Raw genomic sequence first — 24,840 nt, forward strand, 5'->3', positions numbered from 1 at the left:
TCTTCAGTGGAGCCTGGAGCTTCTTCTGCAATGGAATTCATTCATTCATGATGTATTTCACTTGAAAGATGCAAGTCTCCCCCTGAGGACTCTGTGCTGCAGCACCAGTTTCAACACACGGACTGACTGGAGTACGTTTGCCACCCAGGCCACCCTGGACTCCCACACTGACATTGACTCCCACACTGACATTGACTCCCACACTGACATTGACTCCCACACTGACATTGAATCCCACACAAAAATAAATCAACTCCAACATCAGTGTCTGAATCTAATCCCATCTAATTGTTCTGATTGTCTAATGTTTCTGTATTCATTAACAACGTGACAACACTGTAAATTAGTATAATTACTCTGTGTATTTATTGAGTATAATTAAAGATTGAATAAATTAATATAATAATGATTTTGCCATACCTTGTGATCCTCCGAAGCTTCCTCTATGGGGCAGCAGTGCCAGTTCCAGTGGCTCTTGTGTTTTCTGAAGGCCTCACACAGGTTCTTCAAAGCCAAGTTATGAGGATTTAAAATTGAAGAGACTATCCTACAAAGTGGACAGTTCTTGTCTTCTCTGTCTCTCCAGTATTGATGCAGACAGGCTTCACAGAAGCTGTGGCTACACAACAAGATGACAGGATCTGTGTAGATGTCACGGCACATGGGACAAGACAGATCCTCTTCACAATGAGACAAATCCATTTAGTCACTCAGTAACACTCCCTCCTCTGGAATGCTCCCTGACGTTTACTTTCACTTTTGTTATAAACTTACTTAGATTCAGTCAGCAGCTGGTTGAAGTCACTGTTTAGGGATGGGAATCGAAAACACAATTGTTAAGGGGATGCAGACCAGAGAAATACTTAGGGTAGGCGGGGTGGGGTAACTGTACATTGGATTATTGACGAAACCTTACTTGGTCCTAAGAAGAGGGTCTTGTGTATTATTGGGTTAGGACATTTACTGTACATTGGAGGGGGTTGGGTTAGGACATTTACAGGGGCCAGTTTCGAATTGCAGTCTCTCGTAGGTGCTCTTTGAGAGTGGTTTTAAAAGTGGGTAGTGATTCACATTCCTTTACAGCTTTGGGTAGGGCGTTCCACATTGATGTGGCATAATTGCTAAACATGTTTAGTCCCTTGTTTGAGCCGAATCTGGGTTTAACATGATTTGTGGAGCTCCCTCTGGTGTTGTGGTTGTGGTATTCACTGACCTTTGGGAAGTATTTTGACATGTACATCATGGGTACCTTAGTCGTGTAGTGTATCTTGTAGACCAGGCCCATTGCAAGTTGCTGTACTCGCAGGGGCGGTTCTAGCATCATACTTTTAGGGGGGCTCAGCCCCTAGAGCAGTAGCATAATTTCCATTGTCAAATCAGTTGTGCAATAGTCAATTTTGGTGAGTTGTTTCTATATAATTCACTTATGACATTTAGGTAACATTAATGAACAACTACAATATTAAGGAGACAACTACAGTATGTAAGTAGTAAACCTATTATTATTATTATTTTTTATTCCAGTCGATCATAATGATCATGATCATATTACGGAGCGCTCACTGCATTCGAGAGAGAGAGAGGGAGAGAAAGAGAGGGAGAGAGAGAGATAGAGAGGGAGAGAGAGACTCACATTTTCGTGACATTACACACACGTCTGCAGTCCCTCCCGCCGTCCCTCTCTCTCTCTCTCTCTCTCTCTCTCTCTCTCTCTCTCTCTCTCTCTCTCTCTATCTCTCTCCCTCTCTCTCCCTCCCTCTCCTCGCTAGTTCTCTGCCTGTCAAACCCCGTTTGAGGAAGTGTCAGGTTAAACTATGCCTACGTTCCCGACGCACACCCCCTGAGGCGGCCCTGGGTAGTAGTATAGGCATAGTAGATTACTTAGTAGCAATGTACATAATAGTAAAAAACAGTAAGAAGGTTAGCAGTCCTTTTTCTTCAGATATTGATTGAAGAAGTGTTTTTTCTCCATTCTACCGACACTATTCCAGTCATATCATATTCACGACTGGAATGGAATCTAATTGATAGAGGAGAGTACTGGAGCACACAGATCATCTTTCGTTTTCTTTATTCTGGGACAAGAAGGGCTGATGTTGTGACCCAACAGTGCTACTTCGATGCTCCGGTCCTATTCTGAGAAGCACCGGCTGGGTCGCCATGATCTTTATTAACCTGTTGAAGAGCCTGTTCCCTTCCTAGAATCAAGTTAATATTCATGCAGTGTGACTCAACTCCATTAGGTAAACAGATGTGTGTTGCGCGCTGTGTAAATGCATGTGTGTGACTGGGGATACATTACATTACAGACAACAGACCGGGATGACTTTTCCATCAGGGGACAAAAACAAGATTCAAGATGTATATATTTATTTGCCATATATAGTAGCCTATAATGGAGCTGTTTACTACCACAGCGTATAATAATAATAATAATAATAATAATAATAATAATAATAATAATAATAATAATAATAATAATAATAATAATAATAATGATGATGATGATGATGATGATGATGATGATGATGATGATGATGATGATGATGATGATAATAATAATTTATGATATATTTATTATATAAATCGTTTTATATGTATTATATATTTATATTGTGTGTATGTATAAATATATATATATATACATACACATACAGAAAACATATACATACAGAAAACCAATGATATTATGACTAATGAATACTGTGAAAAGAAAACGATCCAGTATACAGTATAGTCTACAGTGGCTAAAGCATTGAATGTACAATAATCAGTATGGAATAGTTGGGGTGTGTTGTAGTGCAAAGTTCAAATTCAAGTTAAAAGCACAAGCAGTCGAGCACAGCCTGTGAAACTGTTCTTGGCCCTGGTGGTCTTGGTTGAGATGCTGCCGGACCACAGTGGGGAGAGCGGCTCAGGCCCTGGGCGACCTGGGTGACCGGGGTCTCCAATGATGGAGCCGGCCTTGCTCCGACACCTGGTCTGGAGGATTAATGGATGGACGTGTTATGGTTTGACACCGACCCCAAACGCAACGACACAAGAGAGTAGGATTCAGAGTTGCCAAAAACAAGGGCTTGTTTATTAAGACTAAATAAACAGCACAGACTTGGAAGAGTTCAAACAAAGACTGGAATACAAGCAAGGATGAATGTTGCTGCTCTGCAGCTTCTCCCGGGATGGTAGTCAGGGGAAGCAGACGCTGACGTCAGAGCCGCTCTGCAGACTTCTCTCGGCAGAATCTCCGAGGTGGTTGCGGGACCGAGAGAGAGAGAGGGAGCGAGTTAACTCAGGGTGCAGGTGGAACAGAGCAGGTGAACAGGAGAGGTGACTTGTACCCGAAAACTGAGTTATCCAAGTGACTGAATCTTCGGTGTAAATACACACTGTGAGTAACGTTCCAAACACAATCCCAAGTGATAGATATCTTCGGTGCAAAATAAACACTGTGAGCGAAGTCCCAAAATACAAATCCAATGTGATAATATCTTCGGTGTGTAAACACACAGTGGGAGATGTTAGGCCAAAATATTATCCCAATGAAACAATCCAAAAAGGGCTAAACGCTGGGTGAGTGACTGTCTGATAAAAAGCTGGAAATCTTCAGTGTTATATAAACACACGAAAAACGGTATTGGATCAAAGACAGTCATAAAAAACTCACCCAGGCGTTGTGCGTAAAGAGCGTTGGAACAGAACGGAGCGAGCGCGTAGCCACGGGGAAAGGGTGTCCAAGAGGAATGCTTCTTGAAATATCCTGGAGGCAAAGCACAGGGAAACAACAGCAGGCAGCAGGAACGGCGAATGCAACTGAAATATCAAAACGATCCAACAAAACTTGAATGGGGAAACGGGGTATAAATAATACGGGAATGCTTAATTGACAAGCAGTGACAGCTGAGGGATGTGATTGATAAGCGTGTGGACGGGGGAGAACCAATCAACGACGTCTCTGGGAAGAAGCGTGTGAATAGGGGAATGAAATGATTAGCAGAAAACAAATGGAAACAGCGCGAGTAGGCTTAAAGGAACAGAGCGAGTAAGTGAGCAAAGGACAAAAACCTCACAGGACGTCTACAACCAGTGATCCTTTCCTCCCTCTGGATGGTGTTTCTGTCCTGTGCAGTGGTGGTGTCATGCCACACAGTAACACCACTCATCAGGATGTTCAGGTTCAAGTTCTTTATTGTCAAATACACACAGGGGCATTGCAGGTAATGACTTTTTTGAGTATTGTGTGTGTTTATCGATGCTCTATATGGTCCATGCCACACAGTAACACCTCTTGGTCCATGCCACACAGTAACACCTCTTGGTCCATGCCACACAGTAACACCTCTTGGTCCATGCCACACAGTAACACCTCTTGGTCCATGCCACACAGTAACACCTCTTGGTCCATGCCACACAGTAACACCTCTTGGTCCATGCCACACAGTAACACCTCTTGGTCCATGCCACACAGTAACACCACTCATCAGGATGCTCTATATGGTCCATGCCACACAGTAACACCACTCATCAGGATGCTCTATATGGTCCATACCACACAGTAACACCTCTTGGTCCATGCCACACAGTAACACCTCTTGGTCGATGCCACACAGTAACACCACTCATCAGGATGCTCTTTATGGTCCATGCCACACAGTAACACCACTCATCAGGATGCTCTATATGGTCCATGCTACACAGTAACACCTCTTGGTCCATGCCACACAGTAACACCTCTTGGTCGATGCCACACAGTAACACCACTCATCAGGATGCTCTTTATGGTCCATGCCACACAGTAACACCACTCATCAGGATGCTCTATATGGTCCATGCCACACAGTAACACCTCTTGGTCCATGACACACAGTAACACCTCTTGGTCCATGACACACAGTAACACCTCTTGGTCCATGCCACACAGTAACACCTCTTGGTCCATGCCACACAGTAACACCACTCATCAGGATGCTCTATATGGTCCATACCACACAGTAACACCACTCATCAGGATGCTCTATATGGTCCATACCACACAGTAACACATGTCGTCAGGATGCTCTCTGCCTTGATAAAAGGGGGGGTCTATAGTCTATAATGATCTCCTTGGTCTTGCTGACATTCAGGGCAAGACTGTTGTTACACTGTCCCCCAGTAGAGTAAAACAAACATAATTTTGGGGTTAACAGTTATGGTGGGTTAAGCAAAGATTACCGTTAAGGATATGGTTCAGCATGTATTAGTGGAGGTTAAGGTTAGGGGCTATGGGGGATGCATGTAAATCAATGCAATGTCCCCAATTTCCACTTAAACATGTGTACAGAGATCTCAGTACCTCTTGTTCTGTATGACCTGGTCAGCTCACTGCACTCTGACAGGCAGGAGACATGTTTTGAGACATGTAAAAGACTATAATATTCATTACATGACATTAGATCCATCTATTTTACATCTATTTGACTTACAAATCACTTTTCAACAGGCCCTCCTTCTGGGGTTTGGGGCTGCGAGGCAACTGTGCCACCGCACCAACCGAGTGTATTATTTTGACCTTGGTGTTTTTGTTACTAATCTCCTTTAATTTAATTTAATTTGCCGTGCCAATTCCTCCATAAATAATATTTGTAATCCTTGAATATAGCGGCCTGTACTTGGAGAGATATGATTATCAGTTTCCCGTACCAACCATTCAGATCCAGAATGGAGCAGCACAATCCATTAATATTAATGTTCGCTTTACCATCGGCCTCTGCTCGGAGATAATCACGGTGTCTGCTTAATTCCCTGAAAATTTCAATTTGTAAAATGTGCCAAGGAGCCAACACTGGCGTGACATTACCCTTGTCACACAAGTGCCCATTTAAGTCTTCTTACTCATTCTGCAACAATTCCATTAGCATTTTATTAAGATGCTCCATCTCTCTCTCTCTCGCTCTCGGTCTCGGTCTCATGCACAGTTTACATGTTACAGTCATTGGGCTATTTGACAGGGGGTGGGGAGCTGGTGTGTAGTTCTATCGCAGAAGCGAAAGTGAACTACAAGAATGCTCTCATTAGAGTGAAGACCTCCGTTAAAACCTGAACAATCTCCCCACTGTTCCGTTACTTTCCCATTCCATTACTTTCACATGAGGCGACAGATGACTCAGGAGGTAGACCGTCTGGTAATCGGAAGGTTCCCGGTTCCATTCCCGCTCCTCCCGGCAGCGTGTCAAAGTGCTCCTGATGAGCTGGTTGGCACCTTGCATGGTTGCCTCCGCCGTTGGTGTGTGAGTGAATGGGTGAATGTGAGGCATAAATTGTAAAGTGCTTTGAATAAAAGCGCTATATAAATGCAGTCCATTTACCATTTACCATTCCATGCAACATTTTCTTGTGTGGTGGAACCAGAGAGGTTAATTATGCATATGATAAAATCGTCATGGTTGATACAAATTTATTGTTGAAACATTGCTAGTCAGATTACATTTTAGATTCAGGAGTTCAGTAGAGCGAGGACTCGACGTTCTCTGGCCAGGAGAAAGGAGTTTGCCTCCTAAGCTTTCAGGGAAAAGCGGGTGTGGGGGGAGGGACGAAGAGGTGAGGGGGGTAGGAAGCAGGGGCGGGGCTAGGGGGTGGCTACTTGGGCTCAAGCCCTGAATGTTTTCTGAAAAGCCCTGAATCTACGTATTATTAAATTATTATTATTATTATTTTTTTTTACAATTAATCATTGTTACATGAAAATATGTTTGCACCAGATTTAGCAGAAGCTCATTTACATCCGTAGTCTATCCGCTGCTAACTGTATTTGAGTGAGTTAAGTGTTGGTGTTATGGTAGACTCAGACCTAAGCTTTAAATCACAATCAACAAGTTGACAAAAACATAATTCTTCCACCTTAGAAACATCGCCCTTCCGTGCTTTGATCGCAACCAACGGAACACGCCACACACACACACACCACACACACACGCCCGATCAGCATTAAGGAATTTTTGGATCAATGCAATATTGATACCAGTCCTTACCTTGACCAGGATCTGTCCCGAAAAGAATATTCCAATTATCTGATTGCCATTCCAAGTACTGATTTCGATCAAGGTGCCAACGTAATCCAGCATTGAACAAGAACCCGACCCTCGTCGATGCATGCGTTATAAGCGTTTGGCTGGACCGAGTAGTTAGACCCCGCCCGCAGGCCGCAGCTCGGCCCAGACACCAAGCCACATCGTTTCAAATGAAGTGCAATAGCGGCCGCAAGGGGTTAGGCGGCAGTATTGGACTTTTTGCGATCTCAGACCCATCCCCAGTGATAACAGGCTGCCGGCATGTTTTTATGAATGGAAATATCGAATAAAAGAAACAACAATGAAAATCCGACTCTGGTTTTCGGGGGTCCTGGCGCTCAACGTTCGGCGAGTTAACCCTAGATCTTCAGATTCAGATTCAGATTACTTTATTCGCCATTTTATACAGGTACAAAATGGAACGTGATTTGACATTACAGTGCATACTTTTTTCACAATTAAGAACAATACAACAGTAAATAAATAATTTTAAGTAAAGTGCAAGACAGGACAGAACAGTGAGACAACAATAAGAGTGTGAAAGTGCGGTGGTTGGGGACATGGATACAGTGCAACACAAATCTTAGATCCTAATATGAAAAACTAGAGGCCTTTCAAGGGACTTCCACACCTAGATGACAGAAACAAGTCCCAGGCTCTAAATCTATACGGCGGAGCTTGAGTAAAGGTCACAGGGTCACCACAATCAACTGGGTTCTCCCTCTAGGGGTCATGACTATTCAGAGCAAATTGTATGTTTTTACGCCTAATTCAGGAGATACACTCTTTTGAAAATGGACGGTTTGGGAGGAATGTCACAGATCAGGCAACAGTTATTGGGCTTGTATTACTTGTGTTGTATTTGACTGCAGGTCGTTTTGGGTCTCCAAATGTGTGACTGCTAGGAGATGGCAGGCGAATCTTCCCCCACAGACTGATTTACACATTTATTTATTATTAGTTTGGTCTGGAGTCTTTTTGTGTCATGTTGAGTCTATGATAAATGAAAACTGAAGACTGAGGCATGTGTGAGGCATACACCAGCAGGGGCTGCTCACTCACAGCAGCTGAAGATGCGATCTTTCCAGGAAAGATGAATATTGACTTGGAAGGCAGGCCTGTAACCCATAATGTTTATGGCTTTAAGTCAAAGAAAGCCCCTTTGTTATAATTGACCTATACTCCTTCCCTAGCAACAGTTGTGATTGGAGGATCAATAAAAGAGGACAGGGCTTGTGATAGGTCAATTGTCACAGTCAGCCTGTTTTGGCAACAAAGGGGGGTGAGTGGCTCAGGCTCAGTAAAGTAGTCGTCTGGTAATCAGAAGGTTGCCGGTTCGATTCTGACTCCTCCCGGCAGCATGTCAAAGTGTCCTTGAGAAAGACACTTAATCCTTATACTGCTTCAAATGTTGAGCAGGCTGGTACCTTGCATGGTCGCCTCCGCCGTCGGTGTGTGAATGTGTGAGTGAATGGGTGAGGCATAAGTTGTAAAGCGCTTTGGATAAAAGCGCTATATAAATACAGTCCATTTACCAGTCCATTTATGAGCTGTTTCACTGAACAAAGTAGTGCTGGTCAGACACCATGCCTCAGAATGACTGCATTAGCAACAGTACTTCAGCACTGCTCTACCATCCATAACATCTTCTGTACAGTATGCCATTGTTATATCCTTTACTCGGCTGTACTGTTACTGTAAAAGCACACTCTTGACAGAAAAAGTAGGCCTACACTTACCGATACTTCATGTGTAGTCTGTGTGGGTTCTCTCTTCAGTACAGAGAAACAATTATTTGGAACTCCTTGAGCGCTGAACGCTGACAAAAGAAATAGCTTTCTACTAAATTGCAACTCAAGCAAATTGAGCATTATAAGAAAAATAGTGGTCTGTCTGAGATTCCCATTTACCCGCTTCATAATAGAGCCTTTGTGCATACTATAACCTATTTATTCTCTGTCTTTGTCATGCTAAATCCTATTAAAAATTATGACAATACTGGTAAATGTATTGCATTTATACAAAAATGTTTATCCATCAACGTTTCCAAATACGTCAAGAAAAGCACATTAGAACAATCCAGTCACAAGATGTCCCTTCTTTAAAAGATAATAGCTTCTCCGAAGGTGGTTTGACAGACCACTCGAAAATGTATTTTCTATTTCTACTTCTACAGAGAGAGAGCTTTAGCAGCTGGGATCACATAACTTCCACCATGTCATCTTGACTGACTTGGACGCCAGACGACACCAGTGATTGGATGAGATTGCGGTGAGGTCAGAGTTGTGACAGGGCAGCCTGAGTTGGGTCATGCAGAGGGTAGTCTGCTCTCCAAAGACGTGACTCCGAGTCCCGCATCTCACGCAACCGGGGTCGGGAACATCTTTCAAATTGTCTTTGTTCTGTTATGGCTGTGAACGTGAGAGTAAAGAAAATGGAAATAACTTCAGCCATAATCTTAATGCTAATTTGTGGACAGATTAGACTAAGACATGACTAAGGTAACCTACTGTCCACCCAAGTCATTATATTTGGACATTTGTCTCACAGTTTAGTCCAGTCAATAAACATTCAAAAAGCACACTGATACACCTGGTCTGATGGGATACCGGTGTCAATTACTAGAGGTCAGCAGATTCCCTTGTGCTTCAAGGTGAGAATGGAGCATTAAATAATCGTGTTAACTTTTTTAAGGGCTTGCCTGCGACCCTGGAAGACCTGCCCTGGACTCCAGTAAGCAAGAAAACGTGCTGCTGCAGTCAGTAAATCTGTAGTCAGTGTGAGTCTTTTCAGGCCTGATAATACAAACCAAGGGAGGCTGAGATTAATGAGGGCACAATATGACAGGCCTGTGAACACAAACTAATCAGCTACCAGGTGCCACAAAACTATTTATCACCTTGCGATATCTAAGGCTGTAAGGGTGGTCATTTTTTCCTCTGTCTTCAGCAAGAATAAATTCATCATTTCATGTCTCTATCTTTGATATTGTAAGGCGCAGGTCCCACATGCTGACAGCCCACAGTGCTGATTAATACTTATCCTCCTACCTTCACATGTTCACATCCAACACTCTCTCTTTATCTTTGGTGGTGGCACGGTGGTGTAGTGGTTAACACTGTCGCCTCATTAACAAATGTCTAATACAGTTAATTATTTGTTTACTTTTTCATCACCTGTTACAAATGTTGTAGACAGCTTTCGGATACACCCTTCTTTGTGACATCAAACAGTGACAGAATTAGGACTATAGATAAATGCAATTTTATTAACATATAAAATACATGCATAACATAGTGTAACATGCAGGCTAAACACCTTTTTTGTTGGTAAATCTATTCCATCATTTCCGACCTACAACTCTTATATGTTGTGTAGACGTACTTGATGTGGTGGACGCTAACGTTACATTTGAATTATGTGTTTGTTCCTAATGTGTGCTCAGTATATTGCGGTATGTGATGATGACACAAGGGTAATAATTATTTGTATTTTCAGGCTGTATAGGCGTCGATACAGCCTGAAAATACAAATAATTATTACCCTCATGTCATCATCACATACCGCAATATACTGAGCACACACGTTACACTATATGTTATGCATGTATTTTATATGTTAATAAAATTGCATTTATCTATAGTCCTAATTCTGTCACTGTTTGATGTCACAAAGAAGGGTGTATCCGAAAGCTGTCTACAACATTTGTAACAGGTGATGAAAAAGTAATAAGTAAAAAGTAACAAATAATTAACTGTATTATACATTTGTTAATGATGAATAGGCTTCACTTCAGATTAGGGCACACAATAGCATCTGCAAATGATTTATAGATGTCTTATGAATGTCTTAACAAATCATTTGTTGAACATGAACAAATAAATGGAGGTACCTACAGTATAGTCGTTTTTTCATATCCATTTTTCAAAGCATCTACAAATGTGTTACTACACATTAAACAACATTATTTAATGATGAACAAATCAAGTACAAACAATGTTGATAATGAGTTATAAATAATGTAGAACAAATTTGTAAATGGTATACAAATATAGTTATAAATGATTTAATAATAGTTTATGAATGTATATAAATGGTTTGTTCATGATTAGTTCATTATCTACAAATACCTTATAAAGGTCCTGTCTTGAGTGTTATTATAAAGTGTTACCGAAACCCAATGGAAAAACATGCACAAAACAGATTGCTAACGCTGTCACGTCCCTGACAAAGACGGGCAAGAGCACTTGGATTGGTCCCCGGGGGTACCTCGCCGACGCCCATGGGGGGAAGGACGACGGGATGCGTGTATACTTTCGACAACAAATGTTTGTTTCCGCGTTCGAGTTTTGCGCTCTGAATGGCCAGGTCATGTGACATGTGCGCCAATCGTGGGACAGCAAGTTCTGCGCCTATTTCCGGGTCTAACAGCCTGCAAACTACCTGGCGTTCTATCGCCATGCTCTAAGACAAACTCTAACCTTAACCAACTTCGAAAGAGTGCCTAAGCTTAACCGTCGAAAGAAGGGCAAGCATTCTATCGCCATGCTCTAAGACAAACTCTAACCTTAACCAACTTCGAAAGAGCGCCTAAGCTTAACCAGTGTAGAAACTTGCGGTCCCACGATTGGCGCACATGTCACATGAAGTGGCCAATCAGAGAGCGTCTCCGCAAAATGTGGCTACGGAAAAAAAAATTATGCCGACGGCGATGGGTCAAGTGCAGAGACTCAATCGCATCGGTTTTGTCGTTTGCATGTGTATAGCAACCTGAATATGTCTGGCTATTATTCAGATTGGCTAACATAATCTTTTGCATTCCCTGTGTTCACAAGGACGTTGTAACCAGTTGTCCGCTATTGATCATACCTGCCCGGACATGGACAAATAACGTGCGGTTCTCTTTGATCACCCCTCCCTGAATATGGATTATTAACTTGCTGCCCTTTGATCCTCCTCTTCTAAACTTGGGCGTTTCATAGCGGGATAGGATTACAGGTGCCGGCAGGGGGTGGTGGTGGAAGGCTGGGTAGAGAGGAGATCAGACGAGGAAGAAGGGAGTTCAACGTGGAGCAGAGCACAGAGGAAGCTCTCTTCGGCGTGGGACACAGACGAGGACGGACGTCAACACCGAAGGGCACCAGAGAAGCGAGCGTGTGAGGAATATACTCTGCTACCAAATGCGTTATTCCAGAAATACATGCGGTAGTTGAGCGGTTGATTAATGCACCGGATAAAGGAATAGGCTCTGCTACAAAACGGGTTATTCCAGAAATATCTGCGGTAACTTAGCACTTGGTTCGTGTGCCAGAGACACTGTGAAGGCTTCACCCGGCGAGGAGAGCCGAAGACCAGGTGATAGACATTGGTCACCTTGCGGTAGCTGTGTATATAGTAGGCGTCAAGTCAAGTCAAGAGTTTTATTTGTCACGGCATACAAGTATACAATGAAATGCGGGTGGTCTTGCCCGCAACAATGTGCAATACAGTAGTACAACATATAATAGAATCCAATAAACAACATTGTGCAATAAACAGGTAACATAGTGGGACATCACGGTATTTGTACATAGTTATTTACAGAGCATAAAGGACATGCTAGGTCCTTTGGTAGTGCAATACACTGTTACTATACTATTTTTAAAGTGGCCTTTCCTTTGTGGCCATAAGTGTGGGCGTGTGCAGCATGAGTGAGTGCTTTCTCATGTTATAGTAGGAGGGTGCAATACGACCCGCAGTTTAGTTGTGTTTAGGACAGTACCACAGTTTAGCATGCGCGACGGCCCACCTCTTCAGCCCAGCAGAGGACGCCATTACACTGCACGTTGCTCCAGCCTCTTCCAGCCGTTGCCCGCAGCACCTGCCCCAGCGCCTACCCCGCCCCGCCGGCTGTTATCGCGGGATCTCCGTCTGCCATCTTAGCATCCGGACTAGTGGTGCTAAGATTGGGCCCCATCTTGGATAAGTATCAGAGGTGCTCTGAGTGTTGAAACGTGTTCGGTAGACAGTCTACTGTGGGGAGTGAGCTCTATGAGAGTGAAGATAAATGGTGCTTTGAATGCACACTGGAGAGCAGTGTAAGAGGGGCGCCCCAAACATTTCAAGCCGGCTCTAGATACGTTTTATTTGCTAATTTCTTTTGAGTGTAATAACATGTGTGTTCTTTTATAAAATTCCCATTGAACTCGTTTACTTTTTACATGGTTCTCCCCTACCGCGAAGCGGAGCAGTAGATAACCCTTAAAGGGAAGAGGTTCTTACTGTGTCTGTAATATAGAGAGAGCACAAGGTGCCCATTGTGGGAAGAGCTTTCAGTGTGGGAAGAGCTGTCAGTGTGGGAAGAGCTTTCAGTGTGGGAAGAGCTTTCATTTTGGGAATAACTTTCCTCCATGTGTACTATGTACCATGTGTACATGAGCACTAGGTGCCAGTGAGAACATAGTGTGTACCATTGAGTAATACCAGTGGTGCAGTGCTGGGCAACCGCGGTCAAACGGCGTTTGGGCTTCGAAGTGCGCGCATCCTATTATTATGCAAAGTCTAGGTGATAAGTGCCTAGACTTTGCATAATAATAGGATACCGTTTGGCCTCCGCCCATATTACGACTGCACCCCTGAGTAATACCCATGTACCTTGAACCAGGCTATATAAAAGGAGATGTAAATAGAGCACGGTGTGTGTGTGTCTGTTACTGAGTCTGTTGTATTAACCCTTTTCTGTCCGGGTAATGCTCATTATGATTTAACCCTTTATCCACCCCTGCCTCTAGTTCATTGTTAAAGGTCTCTACAGGTCATTAAGGAAGGGTACTGCTTTGGGGAGCGAAAACATTATCCATCTTACTGCCATCAGGTGTGGGAGGGCGCAGGAAGTATTGGGGGAAGTGGGGGTGTGTGGGGAGCTACTGCTGATCGCCCTGGAGGGCCAGAAGGACGAGAGTACCATCCCTAGGTCAGTGAATCCTAGGCCCCATCCGCTCCTGCTGTTCGACCCCCACTTTGACATTCCTGGCCTAAAGTCGGGGATCCAGCTAGACCCAGTTCTGCTGTGTCCCGCTACCAGGTGGCCGTGTACAACCACTCCCATGAAGCAGGGATAATCCACCCTGTTACACATGCCAAATAAAGACTTCTCTAAAGTCCTGCATTATTATTTCTCTCTACTTTTTCGTAGAGTAATTCTATTGGTGTAAGAGTAGTGACATATGAAAGAGACCAGTTGATAAAACAGTACTCGATGTGTGATAAAATCATTGAATGCAGAAACATCCTTGCAGCATTAACTGGCTGGCAGGGCCTGATCTGCCTGAAGTTTTCGATGTTAAACTTAACTGTGTTTGTCACTTTCTTCACATGACTTTTTGAAGGTCAATGTAGAGTCCAATGTGACCCCAAGATACTTGAATGAATGTACAATGTCCAGCTCCTGTGAGGTTTTTGTCCTTTGCTCACTTACTCGCTCTGTTCCTTTAAGCCTACTCGCTCTGTTTCCATTTGTTTTCTGTTAATCATTTCATTCCCCTTTCACACGCTTCTTCCCAGAGACGTCGTTGATTGGTTCTCCCCCGTCCACACGCTTATCAATCACATCCCTCAGCTGTCACTGCTTGTCAATTAAGCATTCCCGTATTATTTATACCCCGTTTCCCCATTCAAGTTTTGTTGGATCGTTTTGATATTTCAGTTGCATTCGCCGTTCCTACTGCCTGCTGTTGTTTCCCTGTGCTTTGCCTCCAGGATTTTCAAGAAGCATTCCTCTTGGACACCCTTTCCCCGTGGCAACGCGCTCGCGCCGTTCTGTTCCAACGCTCTTTACGCACAACGTCTGGGTGAGTTTTTTATGACTGTCTTTGATCCAATTCCGTTTTTCGTGTGTTTATATAACACTGAAGATTTCCAGCTTTTTATCAAGACAGTCACTCACCCAGCGTTTAGCCTTTTTTGGATTGTTTCATTGGGATAATATTTTGGCCTAACATCTCCCCCTGTGTGTTTACACACCGAAGATATTATCACATTGGATTTGTATTTTGGGACTTCGCTCACAGTGTTTATTTTTGCACCGAAGATATCTATCACTTGGGATTGTGTTTGGAACGTTACTCACAGTGTATATTTACACACATTCAGTCACTTGGATAACTTTGTTTTCGGGTACAAGTCACCTCTCCTGTTCACCTGCTCTGTTCCACCTGCACTCTGAGTTAACTCGCTCCCTCTCTCTCTCTCGGTCCCGCAACCACCTCGGAGATTCTGCCGAGAGAAGTCTGCAGAGCGGCTCTGACGTCAGCGTCTGCTTCCCCTGACTACCATCCCGGGAGAAGCTGCAGAGCAGCAACATTCATCCTTGCTTGTATTCCATTCTTTGTTTGAACTCTTCCAAGTCTGTGCTGTTTATTTAGTCTTAATAAACAAGCCCTTGTTTTTGGCAACTCTGAATCCTACTCTCTTGTGTCGTTGCGTTTGGGGTCGGTGTCAAACCATAACAGCTCCGCCTCTCCCAGAAACACATTAGAGTGAGTGACCTCTACTGGTGATTTTGTGAACATCATACACACTGTTTTCTTGGTGTTAAGTGAAAGACATGCTTTTGTTAGCCAGTCTTGAATGAGACATGAGACATCAGTGAATGAGATTCACGTTTCCTCCCAACCGTGAGTAGGCCTAGAAGCGCAGAAATGGAGAATGCAAAAAAAGAAAGGGTGGAGCTGAAAAAGCTAGAATAAAAAAAAAATTGCTAGTAAAAGACGCAGCACAATGTTCTAAAATTACAGACATGTTTAGTAGAGGAAGGGCTGGCGTTAGAGTAGCTGCTGCTGCTGCTAATGATGATGAAGTTCAAGTGGAAGGAACCAACAGTAACATGACAGGTGCGTGCAGTAGCCTAGTGCATATTCTACTGTTGGTGTCTGCCGGTTCATGAGGGCTAGCTAGCCTATACTAGCTCTTGCAGTGATTTCAGTCATTCTATTACAAGACAATGTGCTTTCCGTATTCCTGATTCCTTACAGCACGTGGACGTAAATAGTCGTGACTCGTGACGTTTTTTCTCTGACTAAAAGTTTAGTTAGCAATGTTAGGACTAGTGCCCACCACAGCATCAGAAGCTAAAGTGCTAACCTAGAGAGCCAATCAGAACCTAGGACGGGCTGCAAATTAATCGGCTACTAATATTATAATAGTAAATACTCAAATAAAATACTATTATGTTCCCTTCCAAAATTTCATGTTGATATAATATTGGTAATCTAATTGATTGAATTGATTAGTTGCCATTTTACATGCTTAAATAAGATGTACCTTAGAATTCCCAACTGTTAGCCATGTTCTCGATCTGTATATGATTAGTCTCATCTACATGTTTGTAAATAACCACAGCTAACTAGCTTAAGCTAACAACTAGGTCAACTACTACCCTGTATTTAAACAAATGTGATTGCATATAACAGCTAACTGCTACAGCTAAGTTGGTAGTTAGCCTATTCCATTAATGTTGAATGTATTTATGAAGGTTGTTGATGGTGGTTGGCGCTGATTAGCAGACATGATTCCGTCAGTCTGCCACAGGGCAGCTGTGTTTGCTGATGCTGCTCACGACCACCAGTAGCGTATGACTGTGTGAGTGTGAATGCTTGATGGTTTCTGTGAAGCGCTTTTGGTTTTTTGGTTTTGGTTTTTAAGAAAATGGTTTGTAAAGCTATTTTTGAAAACTACAAGGGTGAATAATACTGTTTTTTTTGCTATTTTCTCTTAGAATACTGTTTTGGAGTTTTAATTTTTTAAATTTTTGTTACGAATATAGGACAGGCATATATAAGCATTATGCTTCAGTCTGTACCTTTTCAGTCACTGTAAAATCAAATATTGTTAAATGATGGTGTATATTGTATTGTGTGAGATGATGACTGAATAAACTACTACTACTACTACTACTACTACTACTACTACTACTACTACTACTACTTTGGGTGTTTTCAAAAGGCTGAAAAACGCTGTATGAATTCAAGCCATTATTATTGATTGCTGATGTTCTTCTTATGCAGTTGACTCTGAGGAAAGAGAGAGCGCCCAGTCCAGCACAGCTGACCCTGAGGGGAGAGAGAGCGCCCAGTCCAGCACAGCTGACCCTGAGGGGAGAGAGAGAGCCCAGTCCAGACAGACAGACAGACACACAGAGAGAGAGAGACAGAGAGAGAGAGACACAGAGAGAGACACACAGAGAGAGGGAGAGACACAGAGAGAGAGACACACACAGAGAGACACATACACAGAGAGAGAGAGAGAGAGAGAGAGAGAGAGAGAGAGAGAGAGAGAGAGAGAGAGAGAGAGAGAGAGAGAGAGAGAGAGAGAGAGAGAGAGAGAGAGAGAGAGAGAAAACAGGCTCTTGGAATGGGTGTCTGGGAGGAAGTGGGGGGTCTTTCGATGTTGATTAAACGGCAAGCAACTAATGTCATGAGTGCCAAATTAAAGGACAATAAATCCAATCTAACTGAAATTGTGTAGCACAGACCTTTCTATTAGGGATACTCGATATTGGCTTTTTTACCGATATACCGATATTGTCCAACTCTTAATTTACGATACCGATATCAACCGATACCGATATATATGCAGGGTTTCCCGCCCCCAAAAATGGAATAATTTCAGGTAATTAACATTACATATATCTTGTTGTGGAATTAACACAACATTATGCATACTTTTGACAATAAATAAAATCTGAATTTGTTCTTACTTGCTTACCTGGGTAAATAAAGGTTATAGAAATGTAAAAAAAATATTATTTTTTTTAAAACCGATACCGATATTTTCCGATATCACATTTTAATGCCGATATCGGCCGATAATATCGGTAGGCCGATAATATCGGACATCCCTACTTTCTATGGATCAAAACCTCAATATTATTATGGTGTAGTTAATACTTCATGTATCCTTAATCCCTAGGCTAATGAGGCACTAAGATGTTAGTAAAAAAAAAAACATATGCCAATGACAGGAAGTAACGGTATATGTATGTGTGTGTCTGTGTGTGTGTGTGCACTGTGCATGAGTGCACATCTAGGGGCGGTGTGTAGATTTGGTCTCCCTGATGTTGACTCCTTAGCCACAGCCTTGGGTTGTTTAATACTGGACAAGTGTTTCATAACGGCCGTTGTGTGGGCCGGTTTCGGGGCCGGTGCGTGGGCCGGTGCGTGGGCCGGTGTGTGGGCTGGTGCGTCTGAATGTCCCGGGCTGAATTTGTGTCCCAGTCCGCCACTGTATTCTGCCGTTCTCTCTCCAAGAGGAGTCACGCCGGAATATCAAAAAGCTTCCAGCTGTCACAGGTTTTTCATTCAGAACGCTTCACCTGGCAGATGGAATCCCCTTTTAAAGATCAAGTGAGCTATGTCAGAAGAAATATTGAGATTATAGTTGGGTGTATTGTGAAAATATAGAAAGAAGGAAGGTTTTTGTCAGTTACTGGGGGGATAAGAAGTCAAAAGGGGGATTCTGATGAGCAGTGCTTAGAAACCAAGGTGGAAAACTTACATTTCACTATTTATTTTCTGACAAATATCAGGAACAACTTTTGGGGAAATTACCGTATTTTCCGTCTTCCCCGGAGTCAGACAAGAAGATAGGCGTGTAGCCTACCCTTCTCATCTCCTTGTGTGCAGAGAAACCCGCAGTGCACTAGCTAGTTTACACAATGACTGGAATTGGATACGAACCATAAGATAAGCCTACTGTCAAAAGTAACAAAATACACTTTACAACTCCAAAATTGTCTTATTTACATGTTGTGACATGTGTATTTTCCATACAATTTTCTTGATGAACAACAGCCGGCTGGGCACAGTGATTGCTGCAGCAATGACTTCTTGACTGTTAAGATAATGATTGCAGCTTATCTTGCGTTGCATTTGGAGGAAAGGAATCTATGAGAGACGATGAACTCTTTAGCCTTTTTGGCTTGGTTTATTTTCACTTGAGCATAAACATTAATGTAGCGTGCACCTGCTACTTCAAGGTGCAGCGAAGAGAAGAGAGAGAAGAAAGAGAACTGAGCAGGTGGACACACATGTGCGCCTCTACCTTGCGCTTGAGCGCCCCATAGTGTTACAACAACATTATTGCACTCTTAATATACATTGAACACACACATATGGCACATAATAATACAACTGAGGACACTTGTATACTTTTATTCTTAACATGGACAAACCAAGATCCAGTACGTTATCTATGTTAACCAGAATTTACAGAGGAGGAACTACATATTCTGGAAGTGGACGATATGGTTTGTCCAGAATTCATTGCTGCAGCAATCACTGTGCCCAGCCAGCCGTTGTATCTGTTTTGAAAATGACAAAGTCTCATTTTACATTGTTATTTCTACAGGTGGTAAATACACAAGTCACAACATGTAAATAAGACAGTTTGGGAGTTGTTGGAAAGTGTATTTAGTTACTTTTGACGGTAGGCTAATGGTCTGTATCCACTTCCAGTCGTTGTGAAAGCTAGCTGCGGGTCTCTCTTTCTCTGTGCTACACATACAGAGATGAGAAGGGTACCTATCTTCTTGTCTGACTGATAAGGTAATTTCCCAATAAGTTGGCGTGTTCCTTTAGCACTAAACGTGTCAGCACCCTGGTTATATGATTGCAGTGCCACAAATAAATCATCAACTCAAGTGTGGGCTTCTATTAGTCTCTGAGATGTGTTTGGGATCATTTTACTTTTTTTTTTTTCTTTTTTTTTTTACATTTAGTCATTTAGCTGACGCTTTAATCCAAAGTGACGTACAAGTTCTGTACAACAAGTTAGCAGGAAGGGGAGGGTACAAATCTGGCAGAGCAGGGTAAGTAAGGTCGTTCATCAAACAGTGTCGAACTTGAGTGCTACAGTCTTGAGTTTATATATAGTAGGTAGTAGTATAGACAAGGTAGATTCCTTAGTAGCAAAGTGCATAATAGTAAAAGACAGTACGAAGGTTATTTCTTTTTTTCACAGAACAATTACGGCTAATAGAACCTTTCCTCCACTTGTGTCTAATGAGCCTCCACTCTCTTAATCATTAATTAAGCCGTCATTATTCAGGTGATTTACTGTCAGAGATAATGACGCGAGGGAGGGAGAATGGGCCATCTCAATATTCTTATCATTAGTTGTATAATTTACAGAATATTTGTAGGAGATTGTCATACGCACCAATCAATTAGCCAATTTGAATAATAGCGGAATAATGTTTTTATTTTTTCTCCCCAATTTCTTTGTTATCATTATTGATGCACATTTTAACAATCAGGTATAGCCTGCAAGGTTTCCTGCCATTATTGGGCCCTCGGGTGTGTTACGAAGGATCAGATTAAACCGAATATATATATTTATTACTTGATATATATTGCATAGTATTTGTATATCGTCTGATATCCCTTGTGTATTCTTTGTACATATACACGGAATATCCCTTTTACCTAGTACAGACCATAATATTTCGTTCTCCTATTGGATAGCGATCCACTAGGCGCCACTGCCATACCCCCAAGGTCTAGTTCAAAGTTACCGCCAAGGCTTGCCTGGACATGCCCGGTTCTGCGCAAGAATACGAGACAGGAATAAGGCTGGTACTAGATTATTCACTGTACGTATAAATACGTCGCAGGTGGATACAGCAGCACTTAGCCTAAAGTTAGTTAACCTAGAAACGTGTTACCCTCAAACAGTAAAGCCTTCATCACGAGTCAACGACCAAGTGAAGTGAGCAACCGTGCATCTAAATAGAGCACTTATAACCGCGTGCGAATAGGACAGTAAAAGTGTCAGAGCTTAGTGGAATAACGTCAAGTTCGATCTAGTTAATGTGAAGTACCGCGCACCGGAGAATCTACATCGGTGAATGCAGAGCCTTTCCAGCTGGATTATTGCTTTGGTCCTGTGGCTGTTGGAGCGGAGGAGAATCGTCTACACCCACTACTGTGTGGGATTTACCCGTGAGGAACATCACTCGAGCCCGTCTCTAGAAGAGGCTGGCTGGCTTCACCTATGCTGCACGCATACTTGGATTATAGCTGCTGCTTTCGTCTGCCGATCAAGGGAGTAATGTACCGTCTCCCGTAGCTGGAGCTTATTGGTTCCCCGTTGATCCAGAGTTTGCATTCGAACATTTCCTCCCCCTGCTGGCCTACAACCGGAGGGACCCTACTAGTATCTCCCGCTGCCCTACTAGTGTACCATAGATATAATTCCTAAGATACAGGTGGTATTCATTATCTCCTGCGTAATATGATAATGGACTTACGTTATTGATTTACTCACGCACATTCTTCGCCTTATAAGCGCGACTCTACGTAAAGTATTGTAATATACTATCATTGCTGCTAATAAATATTATTATAACCCAGATTTGTGTGGAACCGTGTCATTGTGGAAGTGTTCATCTGATATACCTGTGTACTGTATGGCCAGTAGTAATGTACATAAGACAGTAGTGGTTTAATGATACCATACTTATTTAATACAGTCAGGGAATTGTACCCCTCAGTTACAGGGTGAATAGCTTGATTGATGTAGCAGTTAAAGATATTGATTGGCTGCCTGCCATTATAGAGATCACTGAAATACTGTTGCAGGTCCCAGCAGACATGAAGGGTAGCAGGCAGCATGGTGGCAAGATGGAGACTGGGGAATGGGAGGCATAAGGGTCCATATGGTTTTTATCATCCAGTAGATTCTTTTCACCAACCACAGAACTGTGCACATCTACACATCATGAATGTGTTGTGCAAAGCAGGAAAAACACAACGTATATTCAATCATTCACACTCTATCAAACTCCAGGAATAATCTCACGCAAGGCATTTGAAATAAAACATCATTCTTACGATCAACATACTTCGTCCCCCCAATGATGAATAGCTAGGATGGGGTTGAAAGAAGCAGAGCATATATTTCTTTTGACAGTAGAATGAATAGCATCTCCAAAACAAAAAAAACATTATTAGATTAGTGTGATCGGAAGGTTCTTCCCTTTCAATACATTCTAATTAACCAACTGTCCAAAGGCATTGGGATGGAAAAAAGCTATTATGAAGACAGATGACAAGCGACAGGATTTAGCTTGGGCTTGTTTTCTCATTCTCCAGCAGAAGCTCCTATAAATAATGCATTTTACTGAGAGCCGCTCCACAGTCTTACCAGACTCCCTCGTCAGTTTATTCCTGCATCTGTTGGATAGAAACATTTAATTTTCTGATTATTTTTATTATAATTATATAATTCTCAGAGGCTTTTGAATATCTGGTGACTGTGATTACAGTTTATTTTCTCACTGTGTGCCTGTGTTTTTGTCAATGTATCGTATGACCTTCATGTGGTTGTAGTTGTTGTTGTTGTTGTTGTATTAGCGCATTAGTGTCTAAACTCAGAACAATTATTTATACTGTTGGAAGTATCTTCCTGTTTAATCAAATCTGAATGGATGGACCCTCTCAGAAGTTTTTTCTTGTCTCTTTATACTGTATATATATATTTATTTATAAAAAAAAATGTAAAGCAAGATAATGGCATTTTCCCTCATTATGCTGCAGTGCAGGCACCCCCGTGTGAAGGAAGGCACCCCTCCTACCCACAGTCTCTGAGATTAACTAGCGTCCGAGTGGATGTGGCAAGAGCAGAGGTCAAAGGCAATCGCTCCAACCAGCGTTATATGTGAAAACACAATTCAATCAGGTCCTCTTCGAGTTTTAATATGTGTGTGGTGGCAGAGACGGATTGGTTCAAATGTTTGACAAATGATTACACCATGCAGTCACCCCGGGACCCAAATGAGATGTTTTTATTTATTTATTTATTTATTTATTTATTTAAGTCACTAGGCAGTGCTTTGACCTTTCTCTCACCCACTTGAATCTCAAGAGAGATGGAAGGGGGGAAAGGAGGGGATTTCCTGTGACCTTTTTGGTTAGCTGAGCTGTGGAACAAGTGTTTGTTGCAATTGATAACCTGCATGTGTACTTTTCCTGCTTGAGAAGGTGGGATTTTTTTTTCATTCATCATACTCCCAAAAAACCAACAACGACTAACCTTTGTACTGTCTGTTACTCTGCTACTAAGGAATCGACCATGCCTATATTACTACCTACTATGCTAATATGTCTATACTACTATGCACTAAAGACTGTAGCACTCAAGTTCGACACTGTTTGATGAACAATATTACTTATAACTAAATGACTCAATGTAAATGTGATTCATTCAAAGTTAGACATTTCAGTTCAATTTAAAGTAGAATTTTAATCCATTGATAAAAATGGCATGAATATCAGCTGGCTGCAGCAGCTGCTGCTGTACTGAACCACTCTGAATGCTGTGCATTTTAAATGAGAGGAAATGAGACAAATAAGGGGGTTTACATGAACTGCAATCTTCTATATGAGCCTACATGAAAATGTATTGTTAATGAAGTCTTTCTCTACTATCTGCTCCATCCTATTTGCATGGACGTTCGCGGGAGGTAGCCTAACTGATGACTCCCTCAATGAGATCAATAAATCTGCTTTATGAGTCATTCGCTGTACCACTGCTATTATGTGCCTCACACAAATTCCTGTCACAGCTTTCCCCGTGGAATTAGTACAAGATGGATGACATGCTGCAAGTCCAATAGTTTGTAAACAAATTATGTCCATACTATAGTTACCAGCTAATGACAATTGTGTTGTACACGGTCCACTCACACTCACAGTGAAAAGCATACTCCCACCCTTTTTTTCTTTTCAACCCTTTCTTTCCCTTTACCACCCAAAAGGGTTTTTAAGCAACTAAGCAGCTAGTCTGTCGGTCGGTCACAAAAATAAAATTTGCCACACCATACATAGTACATGATAAATACATGCAATTTGCCACAAGGATATATATTGCATGTATCATAACAAATATCACACCAATCTGTCTGATGGTGGCGCTAAAATCAAAAGTCAAAATGTCAAGTCCGCCGTAAGCTCAACTGACACGTAATTTTGTACAGATATAGGCCTACAGCTAAAAAACTACTTTGGCAAGACTACTTTGCCAATAGGACCACTCATGTCCACCATATTGGATTTCCTTTTCTTTTTTCTTTTTTCCTCTACTACTCTCAGGTTGAATGTCCACCTAATGCTCATGAAACTTGCTGTGTGGAGTCTATGGACGAACGTCTATCAGGATGTAATTCTGAAAGTTGTGAGGTTAAACCATAATGACCGCCACATCCAACCATTTTGGGAAAAACGGTATTGTAAACAGGAAGTGACGTGTTACTCATCAACAGCCAAACTTCACACGTATTTTCCTCCATGATGGGGAAGAGGCATGCAATGTTTTGTGTCATTCAGCCACACAGTGGCGCCATTCACAAAAATCACACGATAAGAGACGTGAAATTTGCCACAATGACATTGATTTGTGTTGCCAGATGAGATTGAGAGACCACTTAATCTCCTTAAAACACTATGCTTACTTTATCCTACACAACCTGGCAACCCAGAGTGAACGTAAAACTCCCCAGAGACTGTGCAGAGTCAGCTGCCAACATGCAGGTTGGACATGGATAAGGACAAAGCTCCAAAATCTTTATAAATATTCCTGCTAATTTATTTCCACCTGGTGTGTAAACACTGAAGCTAAACACATTTGATTGGCTATAGGACATATCTCTCTCTCTCTCTCTCTCTCTCTCTCTCTCTCTCTCTCTCTCTCTCTCTCTCTCTCTCTCTCTCTCTCTCTCTCTCTCTCATGATAAACAATGTACACTAAGTAGCCTAATATTTGC

This window comes from Notolepis coatsorum (genome assembly GCF_963971535.1).
Source record: "Notolepis coatsorum genome assembly, chromosome: 12".
Taxonomy (NCBI): domain Eukaryota; kingdom Metazoa; phylum Chordata; class Actinopteri; order Aulopiformes; family Paralepididae; genus Notolepis; species Notolepis coatsorum.